Below are 21,828 nucleotides of genomic sequence, written 5' to 3' on the forward strand. Positions count from 1 at the left end.
CCCACCGTGGGGCCAGCAGCTGCGCTTGCTGGAGTACATATTCGGGCGGGCCTCCTCACCATCGACGGCGAGCGTGTCGTCACCGCGCTCGTCGACCGCGTCCTCAACATGGACTTCATCAACGACAACGCGGGCTGCTTCGCCAACGGCGGCATCTTCCCCAAGAACGGCCGCATCATCGAGTTCAGCAGCCACCGCGTCTACCTCGGCACCGTCTCGGAGCGCCAGTACCTCTCGCCGGTACTGGAGGCGCCAAGACCCGCCAAGATCTTCACCAACTCGCGGGCTGCGCACCGACCGCGCAGCCGGCAGCGTCGAGGTTATGATGGCCGGCGCAGGAGGCGTTGGCGAAGCGGCAGCTGAGGAGGGCGCTGGGCCCGTCAAGTTCGGGCACATGGCAAAGCATCCAACGGACCCCGACGGGATCATCCCGGCACCTCTACCGCGCCACCGGCAGCAACCCTGCTGCAGGCCGCCATTGGCTCGTTGGCCACGCCTATCGCTATTAACCCCGGTAATGTAAGGAGTTCTTTTCTCTGCCTGATTTGCTGTCTGTAGTATGCCGGTACCTCGAATGAATCTCGGGGACTGCCTCTATCGAAATTGCATGCAATATGTTTATTCTTTCCGTATACCGGTTTGTTTGCTTAAGGTTCGCTTCTTCCGGTGCAGTAACGTGCTAAACCTACCGGAGTCTTCGACTTTGTTGCTGTCCGAAACCCGGCTTCATGGCAAGCAAGAGACACCGGAAGGTCCTCCGCACTTGAAAAACGCACAAGGGACCGAAAACGAACAATCCGTAAGAAAATTTAACTAACCCCGGTCATACCGGTTTTTTGTGAAACATTCGAATTATTTCTAAATTCAAGAAAGTGCTTGCTTGGCAAAAGAACTTTGAGTCTCATATGCCGAACGCCCAAAAAAGGTAGGCAGAGCCAAAGCAAAAGAACCAAGTGTGCATCGGATTGGATTCGGAAACAAATCCGGAATCTTCACCATGCAAGGATCAGAGCAAAACCAAAACAAACCGGCAAGGTCTTAATCATGTAAATACCGGCTCAACTTATAAGCCTACCGGTGTACCGGTTAAAGTCAGCACCACCAAGAGGGCTTAACGCATTAATACAACTCCCACCCGGTATACCGGGAAAATTTCACGAGGTTGCTTTTCATGAGACAGGAACAGAGTTTTCACAGGTAAAATGGAGATGAGCTCTCCGGGGCTTGGGCGGAAGTAGCAGGTATTTCTGTGGCTTGTTTAGGGACAGCGAAGCTCGGACAAAGCCGGGCTCGAGCAAAGCCGGGCCGACCTTCATGTGCGTCGACTTGCAACTAAGGTAAAATATTTATGATGTATATGCATCGACTAACCCTGTCTTCAGGCACAACTGTTTTCCGATGAAAATTCATCGCTACCATCATTTTTCTTAGCTCATAATATATCATGGCACCATCTAGTATCTCAGATCGCCGTTTATCATGGCATCATCCAAACTCTCAGATCGTCGTATATCATGGCACCATCTAGTATCTCAGATCGCCGTTTATCATGGCATCATCCAAACTCTCAGATCGCCGTATATCATGGCACCATCTAGTATCTCAGATCGCCGTTTATCATGGCATCATCCAAACTCTCAGATCGCCGTTTATCATGGCACCATCTAATATCCCAGATCGTTGTTTATTCTGGTTGGCCAAAGTATCACGCCAAAGTCAGCTACATCATGTCACAAGTAACGTGGCATTGACTACTGAGTCAAACCACTGCATATCTGGGTTGACCAGTGGCCATAGCTCGTCGAATATCATCTTGACATAGTCCAAGAGGGCAAAATGTCAAACATGCCAAGATGGCAAAATTTCAATCCGGTATACGCCAAGAAGGCTATACACACCGGTATGTGACAAGCCCAAGAGGGCAAAATGTCAAACATGCCAAGATAGCAAAATTTCAATCCGGTATACGCCAAGAGGGCTATACACACCGGTATGTGACAAGCCCAAGAGGGCAAAATGTCAAACATGCCAAGATGGCAAAATTTCAATCCGGCATACGCCAAGAAGGCTATACACACCGGTATGTGACAAGCCCAAGAGGGCAAAATGTCAAACATGCCAAGATGGCAAAATTTCAATCCGGTATACGCCAAGAAGGCTATACACAGATATGTGACAAGCCCAAGAAGGCAAAATGTCAAACATGCCCAAGATGGCAAAATTTATTCCGGTAAACGCCCAAGAAGGCTATATACCGGTATAGTAAAAAAAAAAGATGCCGGTCTCTTGGTAAGTTCGCACTAAGTACTGCGTGCTTAACCCGATACTCGGGGACTGGCTATGCCGGTTTTTTGTTTCCAGCAAAGTTTCGCGCTAAGAACTGCATTCTCAACCCGAAACTCGGGGACTGGGAGGATGTACATATAAGCTGGGAAGTTGAAAACCGGCATAGATTTGAAAGATGAAGCTTTGAAGTTTAAGGTGTGCGGCTTACCACGACGTTGCCGCTGGCATCGTGCCAAGTGGTGTCAAACTCCTTGACGACGCGCGTAAGCCGGCTCAAGTGCTGCGACGTGCTCCGCGAACCGGAAGTAACAACGACCGGAAGCTTGTCCTTGCCCGGGCCGCGGGTAGCCGGAGACAACTCCGCCTGGTTCCACTTCTCAGCGTTTTCTAGCAGCGGGCCCAGGTTGACCTCGCCGCGGTTGAGCTCAGTGATCCGGCCCGGCTGCGCTGAGACCTTCTCGCCGGCTTCCCTTGCAGCGCGCCCAGTATGGGCAAATGCAAGGGTGCAAACCGGAAGGCTGTGATGATAAGGTTCACCCGAAGGAGACCGCAATCTGGTTCTTCCTCTTTTGGCCTGAGGGCGCTTGGCAGCCGGAGCAGCGCTGCTTCTGGCATCAAAAGCCGAAGCCTTCTGCACTATGGAAGCCGGAGGATCCCCGACTTTGGCACCAATGGAAGTCACGTGCTATAGCACCGAGGGTTACCAGTCGGCTGAAATCAGCGCCACAAAGAAAGCACAAGATAACGCAAGTGATGTAAATACCTCAAGCACAACACAGTCGTTGTCATCATAGCCGGAACCAGCGGCCCGAGTTCCGGAAGGGTCACATGGATCCGGTGCGCCACATTAACTGCGCGAGGGAGACGAAGGATTTGAAGCCTGACGCTGGCACGCCAGGTACAGTGCGCATGTCTCTCATAGGCACAAGTTTCAGGGTATTCTGGACTTCGTCAAGACAAGCATTGAAGACCAAGGAACCGACAGAAAGAAGCCGGAGGTGTTCGATGATGGTTGTTCAGCTAAGTGGGTTCGGCAAGGAGCCGGATGAGTTTAAATGGAAACCGGAAGGATTAATCCGGTACGTTTGGAATGGGAACCTGGCATGACGCGTCAGAAACAGTGCGTATGTCTCTGACAGGCACTGCTCCCCACATATTCTCGACTTCACCGAGAAAGTTTTTGACAACAAAGATACCGGAGCAAAGATACCGGAGCAAAGATACCGGAGCAAAGATACCGGAGCAAGTATACCAAAGCTGAATTCGGTGTGATGAGATGGTTTCGGTAGAGACGCCGGAAGGTTTTCAACTAGACGCCGGAAGGTTTAAACCGGTACCTTGAGAAAATAGAACCTGGCATGGTCCGTTGGGTAGGATCCACCGGACTATACCAGCTTCGGGGACTAATGTTGGGGGGATGACCCCCGGTATGCCAAAGGCATGCCAAACCGGATGGTATGAGCCATCAAGATACCGGTTTAATATTGATACCGGACATGGTCGTCTCTAACCAAAGATACCGGATAAAAGAATAAGATACCGGATTGAAGAGTAAACCGGATTATGATGGCTGAGTTCAACAGTGTTGGATGAAACAATCCGGTATACCATGAGGGGTATACCGGAGTAAAGGCACCGGAGCAAAGATAACGGAAGAAAGATACCGGTAAAAAGATACCGGTAAAAAGGGAAAGGTACCGGAAAACCGGTACCAGGGTCACTGTAGCACGTCGGCAAGACTGGTCAAAGATTCTCTAAGGAGCTAGAAGACAAGTATGAGCTAAGCAAAGTAGCTTTAAGCGAAGCCTTGACGCCAAAGGTGGAGGATGACGCCAAAAGCAACCGGGGGCGTCCTACGTGGTTAAAGAAGCCGGCGCCGCCTCTTTTTGACTAAATTGACTTTGTAAAAGTAGATTTACTAGACAAAGATGCTGTAAGATGCCATTAGATGCCATTTAGATGCCATTAGGGTTTCTTGCTCTGTAAGCCACCTCTCCCCTATATAAGGAGAGGAGGTAGCCCCATTACGGGCACGATCTGAGGGACGACCTAGCACCTACGTTCCTGTAACCACAAACCTGTAATTTGCTAAGAGCAATAAAGAGAAAGATCTAGAGCGGAGTTCATCCTTGTGTTCTTCTTCTTGTTTCGCTACCCTTGGTTGTGTTCTTGAGGAAAGCATCCGGAAGTTCGTCCAATCTTATCACAAACCCTCCCCCGAATCCTCTAGCGCACATTCGGCCCCAACTCAAGCCATCCCATGGCATCTGCTCGTTCGCCACGACGACAATTTTTATTGTCCACTAACCCTCTAATGAGTTGTTTCGAGTTTGGTGTGGAGGAAGTTTTCAAGGATCAAGAGAGGAGTATGATACAATATGATCAAGGAGAGTGAAAGCTCTAAGCTTGGGGATGCCCCGGTGGTTCACCCCTGCATATTCTAAGAAGACTCAAGCGTCTAAGCTTGGGGATGCCCAAGGAATCCCCTTCTTCATCGACAACATTATCAGGTTCCTCCCCTGAAACTATATTTTTATTCAGTCACATCTTATGTACTTTGCTTGGAGCGTCTGTTTGTTTTTTTTTTGTTTTTGTTTGAATAAAATGGATCCTAGCATTCATTGTATGGGAGAGAGACACGCTCCGCTGTTGCATATGGACAAATATGTCCTTAGGCTTTACTCATAGTATTCATGGCGAAGGTTGAATCTTCTTCGTTAAATTGTTATATGGTTGGAATTGGGAAATGCTACATGTAGTAATTCTAAAATGTCTTGAATAATTTGATACTTGGCAATTGTTGTGCTCATGTTTAAGCTCTTGCATCATATACTTTGCACCCATTAATGAAGAAATACATAGAGCTTGCTAAAATTTGGTTTGCATATTTGGTCTCTCTAAAGTCTAGATAATTTCTAGTATTGAGTTTTGAACAACAAGGAAGGCGGTGTAGAGTCTTATAATGTTTACAATATGTCTTTTATGTGAGTTTTGCTGCACCGGTTCATCCTTGTGTTTGTTTCAAATAACCTTGCTAGCCTAAACCTTGTATCGAGAGGGAATACTTCTCATGCATCCAAAATCCTTGAGCCAACCACTATGCCATTTGTGTCCACCATACCTACCTACTACATGGTATTTCTCCGCCATTCCAAAGTAAATTGCTTGAGTGCTACCTTTAAAATTTCCATCATTCGCCTTTGCAATATATAGCTCATGGGACAAATAGCTTAAAAACTATTGTGGTATTGAATATGTACTTATGCACTTTATCTCTTATTAAGTTGCTTGTTGTGCGATAACCATGTTTCTGGGGACGCCATCAACTAATCTTTGTTGAATATCATGTGAGTTGCTATGCATGTCCGTCTTGTCTGAAGTAAGAGAGATCTACCACCTTAATGGTTGGAGCATACATATTGTTAGAGAAGAACATTGGGCCGCTAACTAAAGCCATGAATCATGGTGGAAGTTTCAGTTTTGGACATATATCCTCAATCTCATATGAGAACACTAATTGTTGCCACATGCTTATGCATTAAAGAGGAGTCCATTATCTGTTGTCCATGTTGTCCCGGTATGGATGTCTAAGTTGAGAATAATCAAAAGCGAGAAATCCAAAATGCGAGCTTTCTCCTTAGACCTTTGTACAGGCGGCATGGAGGTACCCCATTGTGACACTTGGTTAAAACATGTGTATTGTGATGATCCGGTAGTCCAAGCTAATTAGGACAAGGTGCGGGCACTATTAGTATACTATGCATGAGGCTTGCAACTTGTAAGATATAATTTACATAACTCATATGCTTTATTACTACCGTTGACAAAATTGTTTCATGTTTTCAAAATAAAAGCTCTAGCACAAATATAGCAATCGATGCTTTCCTCTTTGAAGGACCATTCTTTTTACTTTTATGTTGAGTCAGTTCACCTATTTCTCTCCACCTCAAGAAGCAAACACTTGTGTGAACTGTGCATTGATTCCTACATACTTGCATATTGCACTTATTATATTACTCTATGTTGACAATTATCCATGAGATATACATGTTACAAGTTGAAAGCAACCGCTGAAACTTAATCTTCCTTTGTGTTGCTTCAATACCTTTACTTTGATTTATTGCTTTATGAGTCAACTCTTATGCAAGACTTATTGATGCTTGTCTTGAAGTACTATTCATGAAAAGTCTTTGCTTGATGATTCAGTTGTTTACTCATGTCATTACCATTGTTTTGATCGCTGCATTCATTACATATGCTTACAATAGTATGATCAAGGTTATGATGGCATGTCACTTCAGAAATTATCTTTGTTATCGTTTACCTGCTCGGGACGAGCAGAACTAAGCTTGGGGATGCTGATACGTCTCCGACGTATCGATAATTTCTTATGTTCCATGCTACATTATTGATGATATCTACATGTTTTATACACATTATATGTCGTATTTATGCATTTTCCGGCACTAACATATTAACAAGATGCCGAAGAGCCAGTTGCTGTTTTCTGCTGTTTTTGGTTTCAGAAATCCTAGTAACGAAATATTCTCGGAATTGGACGAAATCAACGCCCAGGGTCCTATTTTGCCACGAAGCTTCCAGAAGACCGAAGGAGAGTCGAAGTGGGGCCACGAGGTGGCCAGACACCAAGGCGGCGCGGCCCAGGCCCTGGCCGCGCCGGCCTGTCGTCTGGGCCCCTCGTGCCGCCTCTTTACCTGCCCTTCCGCCTACAAATAGCCTCCGTCGCGAAACCCCCAGTACCGAGAGCCACGATACGGAAAACCTTACTGAGGCGCCGCCGCCGCCAATCCCATCTCGGGGGATTCAGGAGATCGCCTCCGGCACCCTGCCGGAGAGGGGATTCATCTCCCGGAGGACTCTTCACCGCCATGGTCGCCTCCGGAGTGATGAGTGAGTAGTTCACCCCTGGACTATGGGTCCATAGCAGTAGCTAGATGGTTGTCTTCTCCTCATTGTGCTTCATTGTTGGATCTTGTGAGCCGCCTAACATGATCATGATCATCTATCTGTAATGCTATATGTTGTGTTTGTCGGGATCCGATGGATAGAGAATACTATGTTATGTTAATTATCAATCTATTACCTATGTGTTGTTTATGATCTTGCATGCTCTCCGTTATTAGTAGAGGCTCTGGCCAAGTTTTTGCTCTTAACTCCAAGAGGGAGTATTTATGCTCGATAGTGGGTTCATGCCTCCATTAAATCTGGGACAGTGACAGAAAGTTCTAAGGTTGTGGATGTGCTGTTGCCACTAGGGATAAAACATTGATGCTATGTCTAAGGATGTAGTTATTGATTACATTACGCACCATACTTAATGCAATTGTCTGTTGTTTTGCAACTTAATACTGGAAGGGGTTCGGATGATAACCTGAAGGTGGACTTTTGAGGCATAGATGCATGATGGATAGCGGTCTATGTACTTTGTCGTAATGCCCAATTAAATCTCACAATATTTATCATATCATGTATGTGCATTGTTATGCCCTCTCTATTTGTCAATTGCCCGACTGTAATTTGTTCACCCAACATGCTTTTATCTTATGGGAGAGACACCTCTAGTGAACTGTGGAACCCGGTCCTTTTCTTTACATCGCATACAATCTACTGCAATTGTTCTTTACTGTTTTCTGCAAACAATCATCTTCCACACAATACGGTTAATCCTTTGTTACAGCAAGCCGGTGAGATTGACAACCACACTGTTTCGTTGGGGCAAAGTACTTTGGTTGTGTTGTGCAGGTTCCACGTTGGCGCCGGAATCCCTGGTGTTGCGCCGCATTACATTCCGCCACCTTCAACCTTCAACGTGCTTCTTGGCTCCTCCTGGTTCGATAAACCTTGGTTTCTTTCTGAGGGAAAACTTACTGCTGTGCGCATCACACCTTCCTCTTGGGGTTCCCAACGGACGTGTCATCTACGCGCATCAATCATATTATTGTTCAACCAAGTGATGGAACGAAACGAGGGATTCTCATGGTTTGGAGGAAAGAGGTACAAGTACACCGTATTTTTGCATGTCCAAATTATATTGATATTCGTATTGTAGAGGAGGCAAATAAGGAGTGGGGGTTTACTGGAATGTATGGTGAATTCAAGTGGGATGAGAAATACAAAACTTGGGATAGATTCAGATCACTTCATCAACAAAATAACTTGCCTTGGATAGTTATGGGTGACCTAAATGAAATTCTTTTTGATAGTGAGAAAGAGGGTGGAAGAGTGAGACCTCAAAGATTTATAAAAGCCTTCCATGATACCCTGGATGACTGTCAGTTATCGGATGTGGGCTACGTTGGTGACATGTTTACTTGGCACAGAGGGGCTATGAGAGAAAGACTAGAAAGGGGTGTTGCAAATATTGATTGGAGTCAGATGCATCCAGATGCAGCTATCGTCCTTTGTTATTAGACACTAATTACTATAAAGCGTCACTTCCTAATCCAGGGAAGAAGCAACACCAATTTGAAGCTAAATGGTTTAAAGAGGAAGGTTTCTGTGATATTGTGGAGGAGAAGTGGAACAGTACAGCCGATCACGTTCCTGTGCTTGATCGTCTCAAATCCATGCATGATGGATTGCATGCATGGGATCATACGGTGCTGCGGGAGCCCAAAAACCAACTAAGGAAAGCCCAACATGATCTTGAAGCTCTGATGCGAGGCCCAATAAATCCAGAGGAAGATCAAAAGAAGTTTGAATTAGCGCGGCTGATTGAAAATCTATGAGAGCAGGAGGAAATTAAATGGTGCCAACGTTCCCGCTAATTGGATACAAAATGGTGACAAAAATACAAGCTTCTTTCACAACTATGCTTCCGCGAGGGGGAGAAGAAATCTGATCAAACAATTGAAAGGACCATCTGGTGAGTTCGTTGAGGGTACTGAAAATATTAAACCAGTTGTATTCAACTATTTCTCTACTTTGTTTAGCTCGGATAATAATATGGTGGACCCTCTGTTCCTGGAAAAAGTGACACCTAGGGTGACTATGGAGATGAATGACAAACTTATAGCTCCATATACAGCGGAAGATGTGAAAAAAGCGGTGCATAGTATTGGAGATTTAAAGGCACCTAGGCCGGATGGGCTACATACTCTTTTCTATAAAAGATTCTAGCACTTGGTTGGCAATGATATTACATACAGTTCTAAATGCTATCAATGAAAGGAAAATTCCTACTGGTTGGAATGATACAGTGGTAGTTCTTATTCCCAAAGTGGATTCACCGGAGGAGGTAACTCAATTTCATCCAATTTCATTATGCAATGTGGTTTATAAGATTATTTCCAAGATGATGGCAGCTAGACTCAAGATCTTTCTCCCGGAGATTATCTCACCAACACAACGTGCCTTTGTCCCTGGAAGGTTGATCACAGATAACGTCTTGGTAGCTTATGAATGTATCCATAAAATCAAGAATAAAAGGAAAGGCAAAACATGTTTGTGTGCGGTAAAATTAGAATGCACAAAGCCTATAATAAAGTAGAATGGAATTTTTTGAAGGAGATGATGATTAGGCTGGGATTTCACAATCAATGGGTGGATCTTATTATGGAGTGTGTTACCTCAGTTTCCTATTCAATTAGAATCAACTCTGAAGTAACAGAAAGTTTTGTACCCACAAGAGGTATCACACAGAGGGACCCCCTATCTCCCTACTTGTTCCTATTTTGTGCAGAAGGTCTCTCAAGTTGCTTGTTGAACACGGAGGAGATTGGTGGCATAGAAGGGGTCAAAGTGTGTAGAAATGCACCATCAGTATCACACCTACTATTTGCTGATGATTCTTTGATTCTCTTGAAGGCAGATTTGAATAATGCAATCTCGTTGAAGCAAGTCCTTGACACTTACTGTGCAAACTCAGGTCAGTTAGTGAGTGTGGCGAAGTCCAACATTTTCTTTAGTCCAAATACGCCGGTGGAAGTAAAGGTGGAGATGTGTAACACTTTGGACATTAATACTGAAGCATTGTATGATAACTATTTGGGTCTCCCGGCGCTAGTGGGAGCTGATCAAAGTGATTGCTTTATTCATTTTGTTAAAAGAGTGATGCAAAGAATTAAAGGATGGATGGAGGAGCTCTTATCTATTGGAGGGAAGGAAATTTTGCTGAAGGTTGTTGCCCAATCTATTCCAGTGTATGCTATGTCAGTTTTCCTTTTGCCGAAGAATATATGTAAGAAAATAGCAGATGTTATTGCTCAATATTGGTGGGGAGACAATGCCCAGGGGAACAAAATGCACTGGTATTCTTGGTGGAAACTGTGCTTTCCCAAAAACGAAGGAGGATTGGGATTCGAGATCTACATTCATTCAATTTGGCAATGCTGGCCAAGCAAGTGTGGAGATTGATTGATTCTCCCAACTCTTTGTGTGCCCGTATTTTGAAGGCAAAATATTATCCTAATGGAGATATCCTAAAATCTGGCCCCAAAGCGGGTTCCTCCTTTACTTGGCAAATGGCCGGTATTCAAACTTTTAAACGAGGACATATCTGGAGAGTGGGGAATGGTGAGTCAATTCACACTTGGAGGGATCCCTGGCTACCGGCGAGTTCTGATCGACGTGTGATGACACCGAGAGGAGATTGCATACTGACAAAGGTTTCTGAACTAATTGATCCTATTACGGGGTCTTGGGATGAACCTTTGATCACTTCTATTTTCACCCTTTGGATGTCTCAAGGATTTTGCAAATACCGATAAACTACAATGCATTTGAGGATTTTATCTCCTGGCACTTTACACGTTCTGGATTGTTTTCAGTCCGATCGGCATACCATGTTGAGTGGAAACACCAATTTAATGGAGTGACATGCCGATCTTTAATCTCTGGTACATCTCTGAATAATCCTATTTGGAAAATTTTATGGAGTTTGGATGTGCCAGCAAAAGTGAAGATTTTCTGTTGGAGAATAATGCATGGTGTTCTTCCACTAAAGGCTATTCTATTCAAGAGGCATATTGGCACGTCGGATATTTGTCCATTATGCAATGTTGAACCAGAAGATTCTTTGCACATGCTATTTAAATGCCCCGGTGCAGCCAATATATGGAGTGAAATTGGTTTGCAGAATATGCTCAATAACTATATGATGTCGGGTACATCGGGCGCTAAGGTACTTGAGTCCTTGCTGAAATCAAATGCACAGAATCTCCCTGGTTATGAATCAATTAAAACTCATGAAGTGATTGTTGTGATGGCTTCGTATATTTGGTGGTTGCATCGAAGACTTACTCATGACGAGCAGATTCCACCGGTGTATCAGTGTATCAACTCCATTATTAAAGCTATTACGGCTAATGTGGCGAAAGGTAAAAGTCGATCGAGTTCACATAAAATAACATGGTCCAAACCTTTAGCAAGCGCAGTTAAACTCAATATAGATGCGGCTTTTGATGTTGAACGTAAATCTGGTGCTTCGGGTGCTATTATAAGGAATAACCAAGGTAATTTTATTGCGGCTTCTTCTGTGTTTATACCGTATGTGGCGTCTGCAACTATGACAGAGGCAATGGCAATGTTACATGGGCTGAATTTTGCTAACTCGTTGGGCTACTCAGAGGTGGAAGCAGAATCTGATTCTTTAGAAGTTGTCTAGCTATGTTCAGGCGAAGATCGGATTTGGAATGATTCTATTGCTATCTATGCTAATATTATTGATCAAGCCGGCGGAATTGGAAAGGTTGAATTCAAGCACTGCAGGAGGAAGGCAAACAAGATTGCTCATGATATAGCTAGGAATTGTTTTAACTCTACCAATTCTTGTACTTGGGTCGATGAACCCCCTAGTTTCATTTTGCAACTCCTCCTAGATGATGTAACAGTACTCTGATTTTGGTGGCGGCAGGTTTCTTACGCACTCTTTTCCTTACCAGGGTACCTGAGGGGACTGGAAGGTTTTTAATGAGGCGGCCTGCCGTGGTAATATATTATGGTTTATTAAAAAAAACAATCAAGCACTGATCGCAATTCTGCTTGGCATCAGAGCTCCAGGCTCAAAACTCCTCCACCCCATGGCCGGCCATTCCGGCCAAAACTCCTCTTCCTCCGCTCTGGCGATGGCAGCGGCCACTCCCTCCCTCTCTTGTCCTCTCGACACCGATCCCCATACCCCTCTCAACCAACGCCCACCCTTCCGCACACGCGGTCCTCCCACCCCTGCTCATGGCGATGACCACGATCTGTTCGGCCACGACGCCGTCGGTGCCCAAACTTCTCTGCCCACCACCGCTGCACTTTCCCTACCAGCCCCAGCACCGCACCCACCCATCCCTAGCACTTCTTCCCTCAACATCCGAGACGTCCACATCGGAGACTACATCAATTTCAAAGTCACGACCTCTGACCAGAATCTCTCCAAGTGGAGGAAAATTGTCACCTTCCTCCTGACCATGTACAAAGCCCTCGATCACGTCATGTACGGCTAGAATCTCTCAAAGTGGTGCGGCTCCGGCGAATCCCGACGACGCATGGCGCGCCGACGACATTCACATCTCGCTGTGGTTCATGGCAACGCTCGCGGATGATCTCCTCCGGCTGGTCCAAGGCCCCGATTGCCTTGCCTGCACCACGTGGACTCACCTCCACAACTTCTTCTTCGCCAACCGGTCGTCGAGGTATGTCTGTCTCAGCAAGACTTTCAAATCCACCTGTCGCGGGACATGGAGATCTCCACCTACGCTAGCCACCTCCAATCCGTCGCCAACGACCTCGCCAACATCGGCTACCCTGTGGACGATCACGACCTCATCCTGCAACTCCTCGATGGCCTCGACAAGAAATTCCGGCTCCACTCCGCGATCATCCAGAACGACGTGTTGCTCCCGTCTTTCGTCGGCGCCTGCTCCCGGCTCCTGCTCGCCAAGCTCTCCATCGCCAGTGAGAGGACCAGGACGAGGATGCACATGCCATGGTGGTCCACAGACGCGGCGGCGGCCAGCCAACCAACGGAAGCCGCGACGGCGTGCCTCCCACGGGCTACGTGAGCCCCAACTACAGGGAGAAAAACCCCATCCCTGGCTTCCAACCGGGGGGCGGTCGTGGCTCCGGATAGGGCGGTGGCCTCTTCTCGCACGCCGGCTCGGCCGGACATGGACGCGGCGGCGGCCAACCCAACACGGGGCACGACGGCTCCCACCACGGGCTGGGGGTGGGGACGTGGGGTGGGGCAAGTGGCTCCTCCCAGAGGCCCTGGATGGGATATTTCGCTCCCGTGGGCACGCCCTTCCCGACGCGTGCTCCATGGGTTCCACCGAACGCCGCCGGCGTGCTCGGGCACCCACTCGTAGGCGTACCGTTGCTGCACACCGCCGGCATGCCTCCACCATCCTCGCCATGGCCCATATGCCGCGGTGCCATACTCCTTCGACCATTTCGCCATGCTTCATCAGGTCATGATCAATTCCAACACTGTCGCGTACCCGCCTCAGCCGCCTAATTGGATCATGGACTTCGGTGCCACCTCGCACGTCACCGGTAAGACGGGTAACCTGACTACTACTCACTCTCCGTTAGATCATTCAACTCCTCAACATATCATTGTCGGGAATGGGTCTAAACTACCAATATTGGCTGTAGGCAATGTTCAAATCTTCTCCCTTCCCTCTGCAAAATGTGCTTATCTCCCCCGATATTGTCAAAAACCTCATATATGTACGTAAATTCACTCGTCATAACTATGTCTCCATCGAATTTGACCTGTTTGGTTTTTCTGTGAAGGACCTAGCTACCAAGACCCTTCTTCTTCGCTCCAATAGTGACGGGGATCTTTACCCATTCGTCGGTTCCACACCTTCGACGCAAGCCGCTTACTCCATCACCGGCGGCGACAGATGGCATCGGCGACTCGGGCATCCTAGCTCTTCTGTCATTTTCTATTTCCCACTAGACTTTCTCGACACATGTAATAATGGTTCCCCTAGCCGTTCACCGATTTGTGAAGCTTGCCAACTTGGGAAACATCCGCATCTACCCTTCCCCACTTCGCTCTCCCACACTACCACTACTTTTCAATTGGTTCATTGCGATTTCGGACATCACCCGTTGTAAGTTTTTCTGGTTATCAGTATTACTTAATAATTTTAGAGGATTTCTCCCATTTATCTTGGACATTTCCCTTGCGAAATAAATCAGATACTTGTGCAACAATACACAGATTTTTTCATTACATAGGCACACAATTCCATGTTACCATCAAATGTTTGCAATGAGATAATGGTGGTGAATTTCTCTCATATTCCCTTCATGATTTCTTTTCTAACTACGGTGTCTGTTTCCGACTCTCATGCTCGCACACCTCGCCCCAAAACGGCAAGGCTGACTGACGAGGGGCAACCTCGGTAATGTCCATGGAAGTGGACTTAGGATTTTGGGAAAAGGGGTGCGTTGGTGGTTTCGTTGATTAGTCAGACAAACAAGGTGTATCCAACGAGATTGTATTATGAGGCTAAAGCGCCGTAAAATAGACAAGCTAGGGTTTACAACAAATATTCGATGATCTCCCGTCGGCTCCTCCTGTCCTTTATATAGGCGGCCAGGTCTCAGAGCTCAATCCGGGTCGATGTACAATTGCAATATGCCCAACCAGAAGTATGTCAGTTCCGCTATGGGCCTTTCCTTCTTTGGCTAGGTTCTTCCTTGGGCCTCCGCCTTTATTACCATGGGCTTCTCTTCGATATGCACCAGGGTAACCCATGTAGTGGACCCAAATAGGCATACCCATGTCAGTAGCCCCCAAGATTCTACTGGGGTCGCAGACCCGAGTTGAATCTCTAACTCACGAATCTTTATATTAAAGGAGTCGAATCTTATGAAAGATTATTGAAACTATTCGTTTTTCATGGGGATTTTGATAAACGAGTTTAGTGCTTCCTATGGATCGGGAACTAGTTAATTGCTCTTGGGAAAAAACTCTGTAAATCTACTTCAAACTCATATCCTCGGACTCGAATTCGGTATACTGGCGTAGTTCAGTTTGGGCCATGGAGGTCTTATCGAATCCTGAATTCCAGCTAATTTAATAGGTACCCAACGCGTCCGTCGGGATTTTTCATCATATCGTAGATATGGAATTTGTCTAGCAGAGCGCATTCGTCTGCGAATACTAGGCCTCACAAGATGGATCCTAGGGTCTTAACTTCATGCTGAAAAGCACGACATCCGGACATGTTATCGTGACGGACGTGGTCCAGAAATTTTTCAATGATTGTCTTGTTTGGCTGATGCATTAGCCGAAGTTTTTGGGTTGATTTGTACACTCCCGATGGGAGTAATTTTTGGGTTCCATTAGCCGTAGCTTGAGGAGGAGGATGGACACGAAAAGTTTCTTGAATCCTTTGTTTTCTTCAGGTGCGCGACCAGCGCTCTCGATGGGAGTAGCCCCCGAGGCTATGATTGGGTGCTTCTAGACAATCATACACTAGTACAAACTCGCTACTTAGAGATGACCAGTTCAGTCGATTTCGTCCAAGTTTTTAGAAGGCCAGCTCGGCAAGTTCACCTCAGACGGTTGTAAATAACAACCCGTCTCTAACTTTTTTAGAATCGGGCTGAAATACTACGTGCTTTTAAGAATGGTTAATTTGGAGACGGTGAATACGAGCAACCGTCTGGATGCATGTTAAGCGGTTTCCAGTACAAACCACCTGAAAGACTGGTTGCCCAAAACGGCTGGCACTAGGAACCGTCGCCTAGATCAAATTTGAAAGCACACCCGCCAGTTCGAGTGACCGTACAGCACGCATTTCTTCCTCCTCTAGATTTCTCTCTGGATTTATCCAATCCTCTCTACATTTCTTCATACGACGAAGTCGATTTGCTTCTGCATTTCGTTCTGTCTAGATCGTACACCCTAGGTTGTTGTCAGATTTGTTCCTCTCTCTTTTTCCCCATTTCATTTAGGGGTTTTCCATCTCTTGTTTTTCTGTTTTTCTCACAACGTTGTTCTCATTTGATGTATTTTGTTGTATTTCAGCAATGGAGATCTGTCATTCCTGCAATCAGCCCAAGGAAAACTATCATTAGTCAAAAAGGAAGGAAAATTCGTTCTCCATAGTCATGAACCACTCACGCTTCCACAACATTGTGGTGAGTAATATGATAATAACTAGTGCCCCAAGTTACTCTAGTATGTGCAATTTGGTTCGTATTTATTTTAGTGACTTAGCTTAACCTAGTTCATCCTCCAGTGATCCAGATTTAGTCTATGTCAGGTTACTGAAGTTATTCTTCAGTTCGCCAGACTATATGTATTTTACTTTATTTAGCTCTATGGTATGCTCCAAATGCTTATTATATACCTACAGTGATTTATGTTAGAATATTATTATATTAAACTAAAATATGCTTCTTCATTTTCTTCATTAAAATAAAATATGCTCCACATGTATATATGCTATTGCAGTTCTTTTAGCTTTGATACATTTGGCTTCACTTTAATATTAATATGTATGTTAAATATGCCAAATGTATATATGTTATTGCAATTTATTTAGCTTTGATACATTTGGCTTCACTTTAATATTAATATGTATGTTAAATATGCCAAATGTTTATATGTTATTGCAATTCATTTAGCTTTGATACATTTGGCTTCACTTTAATATTAATCTGTATGTTAAATATGCTAAATGTATATATCTTATTGAAATTTATTTAGCTTTGATACATTTGGTTTCACTTTAATATTAATCTATGTGTTAAATATGCATAGACATAAACATCTGTTTTTATTTTTTCTTGTCAGACTGTTCCTTGTCACTTCAAGGCAAGACTCAACTACTATGCCGATAAGTGGCTACCTTGGTTTGAGCTTTAACCGGTGAAAATAGAAGATGTTACACACATACGAGGCCCATTCTAGAATTCCTTCTGTACGGCACACAACATTGCTCACGGTGACGTTGTGACTTTCACATTAATCAAAAAACTGAAGAGTATGATGAAGATGAGGAAGATGTGCAGGAAGAGAAGTATGTCAATAGAGCTGAGTATGTGTTCAAAATCAAAGCACATAACAAGAATGGTGACATCAAACAATTCCGTTATATTTCTGGTATGTGTGTGGTTTTCCATCAAATGTGGCTACCATCTGGAATCATCCTTTTATGTTAATTGCATTTTACAGGATTGAATTTGCCACGTGTGGATTCTAGAATTAGAGAGGTTTTTTTACAGGAGTGTGTTCACAAATATGCATCTCATTCCTATGCGAGACATGTGTGCCATTACTTTTGAGATGATGAAGGAAGTAAGCACGCTGCCTCATGACGATGAATTTTACCATATGTCTAAACTGCAGTAGTTTGTTACATGTCTCCATGGAATTGATGTAGCTTAAAACATCTTCGTGAGTAAATCATTATAACCGAGCCATTTTATGAGAGTACTAGATCATAAGAGCGCGTGTTGCTGCGCCCGTCCATATTAAGGAGAAAAAAGATATTTGAGACATTTGAAAAATGAAATAACATAATAACATGTGATAAATTTATATGATTGAAAATCATGCAAACATTAAGACATTGAAAAATACTACCCAATATTACATGGCAAGTAGATACAGATTACGAAGACCGAAGACTCAATTATAACACTGCAAATACGTACGATAAATTACCTTAATACCACTAATGCATATCAAGATTCATTTTGACAATCAAATAAAATTATACGACTTGAAAAGACCATAAAGAAGCCACGGATCCTTGTGTCATATGCCTCCAGATTGAGGAAGCAGGCTCCTCCTATTGCCACCATTTTGTGCAGGTTGAGTGCTGTTAGCTCCTACTGTCATCACATAAGCTTACAAAAACAAAGGATATTAGAGAGCAAAGAACATATACATTTCCACCTTGAAATGCAGGAACTTGTAGCAAAATATTGTTTTGCTACTAAATTTTATGGCAGACATATTCGAATTTGCAAGACTCTGATAAGCAACACGAGGCAGACACTCATGAATTAGAGAGCAAAAACAGTAGTACCTAGCTTATACTTTTCATGTAGTTCTACTTCTCGTACCTGAATATGGACCACATAATTTAGAGAAAGATGATATACATGATGACAAAAGGTACATTTAAACGCTTATATATTGCACCGTAAATTTAAAGTGTCGATATAATCTAGTGTATTGCACTTCATAATATGCTCACTCAAGCATATATAGCAGTTGATTTGCTTCCACTCACTTGATATGCAGTGGAGGAAAAATGCAGGAAAAGAACAATTGGTGAGTAGTAAATGAACATGACAGATACGATGTCAAATGGAGTATCAATAAAGTTTCCAGCCAAGGAACTCCAGGTTATAAGTTCAAGAAAAGAAGGCACTCTACAACCATGTACTTACACAGGAACCAAAATGGATGCTCATTTGCCCTTAGCATGCCTATGAAATTGAATATATGGTATATGGAAGTTATTTGAATTCTAACATGGGGAAATTATTAATTTCGAAATATGGAGTTATAAAAAGCAACAGATATCCTTGAGATTTAGAAGAAAAATATAAAGCAGCCTATTGCCTTCGGACTTATCATGCAAATACTATTTGTCATTAAAAGATTTAAAAGCCTTGTTTCTGCTTGCTTAGGCTTCTTTCTCTGAAAACAAATAAGTAGAAAGACAAAACAAGGAATCAACCATTTAGTTCATCCATATGAAAACAAAAGATATGTCACTAAAAATCTAGAAAAAGAAAAATTGCAAAGATGCAAGTTCATTTCATTGATAAATTAAAACTCAGAAAGAGCAACTTCTTGTATGCAGCAGCAAACATGATCACTAAGATCTTTAAACTAAAACTCAGAAAGGGCAACTTCTTGTATGCTCACCTAAAAAAACTGAAAGTGTCATAAGCAACGACAAGTGCATAATATTTTTCTAACAACCAGTAATAACCTAATAACAATATGACGCTATTGCAAAATTGGAAGAAAGCTCTGCCATACCTGAACACTACTCTCCTTCATAAATATTGCCTTTGCTTTCACTCACAACGCATTGACCTACAAATAGTTCTATCAGTACAGAAGCAAATTCACTGTAACTTGGGGTTCGGTTATGGAGAAGCTGAGGAGGGTAGCTCGCCATGGAACATGCAATAATTAAGTGGTGAAGTGATTTTTGGGGGATATAACATCAAAATCCGAAGGAGAAGGAGAGACAACACCAACAGTCGCAACCTGCTGTGATCGGTACCCATATCAAATGCCTTGCTGCTTCCCACGGTGGCCCATTGGAAAGAAAACCATTGCTGCCACCAGACTTGTTAATGAAACCCCGCACAGCTGCACCACATGGGGAAACGCGGGAAGGCCAGCGGCTGCGTCGTTCTACCACACCTAGGATTCAATCGCCACGCTGGCAGGAGAAACCCCCACCACTGTATCTGGTGAGGCTGGGGAGAAGGGATGAGAAGGTGATGTCTAGTTAACTGCTTAACTCAGAGTTTGATGTTGTGAACATGTACAGAATAGCAGGGCAAACAAATAAAGAAGCACATGCTGAGAATTATGCAGTAAATCAAAACTTTCCATATGGTCTACCCTAAGTGAGAACTTGAATACATAACTGAGGCATACTGCCAGTTTTTTATTTAGTTAAATTTCATTGGCGTACATAATATAGAAACTTCAGATTCATAAATTGAGATGCCTTAATTTATCCAATTTATTCTGGGAGTGAAAACTGAAAAGACATTGTATGAGAAACTATAAATGTTATTGTACTAATCTCGTTGGTGATAAAACATGTCTTATCTCTTTACTTTTGATCAACTGAGCTTCAACTTCAATCCAGCACAAATTTATCTCAGTAAAAGTTGGAGCAGCAAGAAAATATCAGAAGACCCCCAACCTGACAAGAAAAACCTAATGTGTTCGACCACCTCTGTCGCAGAGCAGCACAAGCTCATCTCCTCTTGCATCATTCGTCTGCTAGTTATTCAGTTGTGATACAGCTTTACATAATTGATCTACTGCCTGAACCAAACCTAACCCTGCACTAGATTGAAAGGTGCAGCTATTTTAGAACCTCATGCTGAACATCAAACAATGACCCAAAAGTGACAGGACATACCTCAACTCTCTTTGTTGTTCCTCCAAGAAAATGCATGTCATAACATAAGATCTAAACTCCAGAATATGTGAACATTGGAGATAGGCAGATAGCAACACGCTAGTAAACAACTACAGGAAATACGTGACATCAAAATTCAGGATTCAATTAATCTGCCATCACAAACAATAAATGCCATGTCCATCTGTAGATAAATTAATTTGTTTCCATTCTTTCGCCTACTGCAGGATTACCACATCCATATACGAAATCAAGAACGAAGCAGTCGAGACAGTGCCAACTTTCTAATCTCGAGCGGCCGGCAAAAAATAAATGAAATTTCCTATAGCAACTGGAAAGGCGAGACGAGCAAAGAACAATAGGTGATGCCGTGATGGGTAATTACCATCGGACGGCCAGGGGAGGGGACACCCTGCTCGACGGCGAGATAGAGAGAGAGAGAGGGAGAGAGAGAGAGGGAGAGAAAGAGAGAGAGAGTTCGCAGACGAGGAGCGCGTGATGGGCACCGTGGGAGTTCCCGCGATGGAGGCTGCCCAGAAACGATAGCGCGTGCGTGGCTCTGGATCACCGCTGAAGAGGAATTGGAAGGGAGAGGAAGCAACCCCATGAACGCGCAGGAAGAGGCAGGGGACAGGGGGCAAAGGATCGGGAAGATGGGGCATTTTTCCTTGGGGGCCTGGAGCTGATTAATGGGCCTTAGTCCACGCTTCGCTGTATGTTGGCCCACTTCACGACCGGCGTCCCAGGTCGATCCGCAGAGAAGCCGCCCAAAAATGCTGGGCCGACTGTTAGAGACGGACAATGGAGGTTTCCGTAGCGGGCGGTGGGAGGACCAAACGATCTGGTCCATTCATGTGGGGATCCAACGGCTGACAAGCTCTAATCGCTGTGGTTAGTCCTAGGTGGTTAAGTTTTACTGTTACTTAATTACTTGTGTGTTTACTAATGGGTTACTTAATTATTTATTTTAGGTCATGCCATCAAGCTTCACAAATGGTTACAAGATCCCACGCAAAAGCAGATCTCTGTTTCTGACCTACGGCATGGATGCAACACTTCCTGGGAAGTACAATATCTATCATGGCAACATTAATGAGATAGAGTTCAGTGATGTCTGGACCTACTTCTCCTACATGAACCAACTGCAAGTTGGTTCACTGCTTGATGTGAGAGTGAAAATGAGGGATGATTGCATCGGCTTGTTTGCACCGAAAATTTGCTAAGTATCCCTCAAGGAGTTTCGAAGAAGATGTTTTTGCCTATAAATATCTAGATCTTAACAGTTTGACCAAATGTTTAATGTTGGGCACTGTGAACTACTACCTTTGGACTTATTTAATCGACTTAGCTCCCCTCTGCATCAATTTAATCCTACCGGAGGGAGTACTATATGCATGTATTGTAATATATATGCACTTATGGATATCAATTCCGT

The 21,828-nt window shown here is 44.3% G+C and overlaps 1 long non-coding RNA gene across 2 annotated transcripts; it reads right to left on the reverse strand.

Annotated features, from left to right (window-relative positions):
• Positions 1-17,772: 17,772 nt before the first annotated feature.
• On the reverse strand, positions 17,773-21,592 carry LOC127346085 (uncharacterized). Of its 2 annotated transcripts, none has more exons than XR_007879312.2 (2): positions 20,394-21,592; positions 17,773-20,313 (listed from the first exon to the last, which is right to left on the reverse strand). It is a non-coding gene; the product is annotated as an uncharacterized lncRNA (long non-coding RNA). The 2 variants fall into 2 exon arrangements; XR_007879314.2 differs by having other exon boundaries at positions 17,773-20,318.
• Positions 21,593-21,828: the final 236 nt, after the last annotated feature.

This window comes from Lolium perenne, chromosome 1 (genome assembly GCF_019359855.2).
Source record: "Lolium perenne isolate Kyuss_39 chromosome 1, Kyuss_2.0, whole genome shotgun sequence".
NCBI lineage: Eukaryota > Viridiplantae > Streptophyta > Magnoliopsida > Poales > Poaceae > Lolium > Lolium perenne.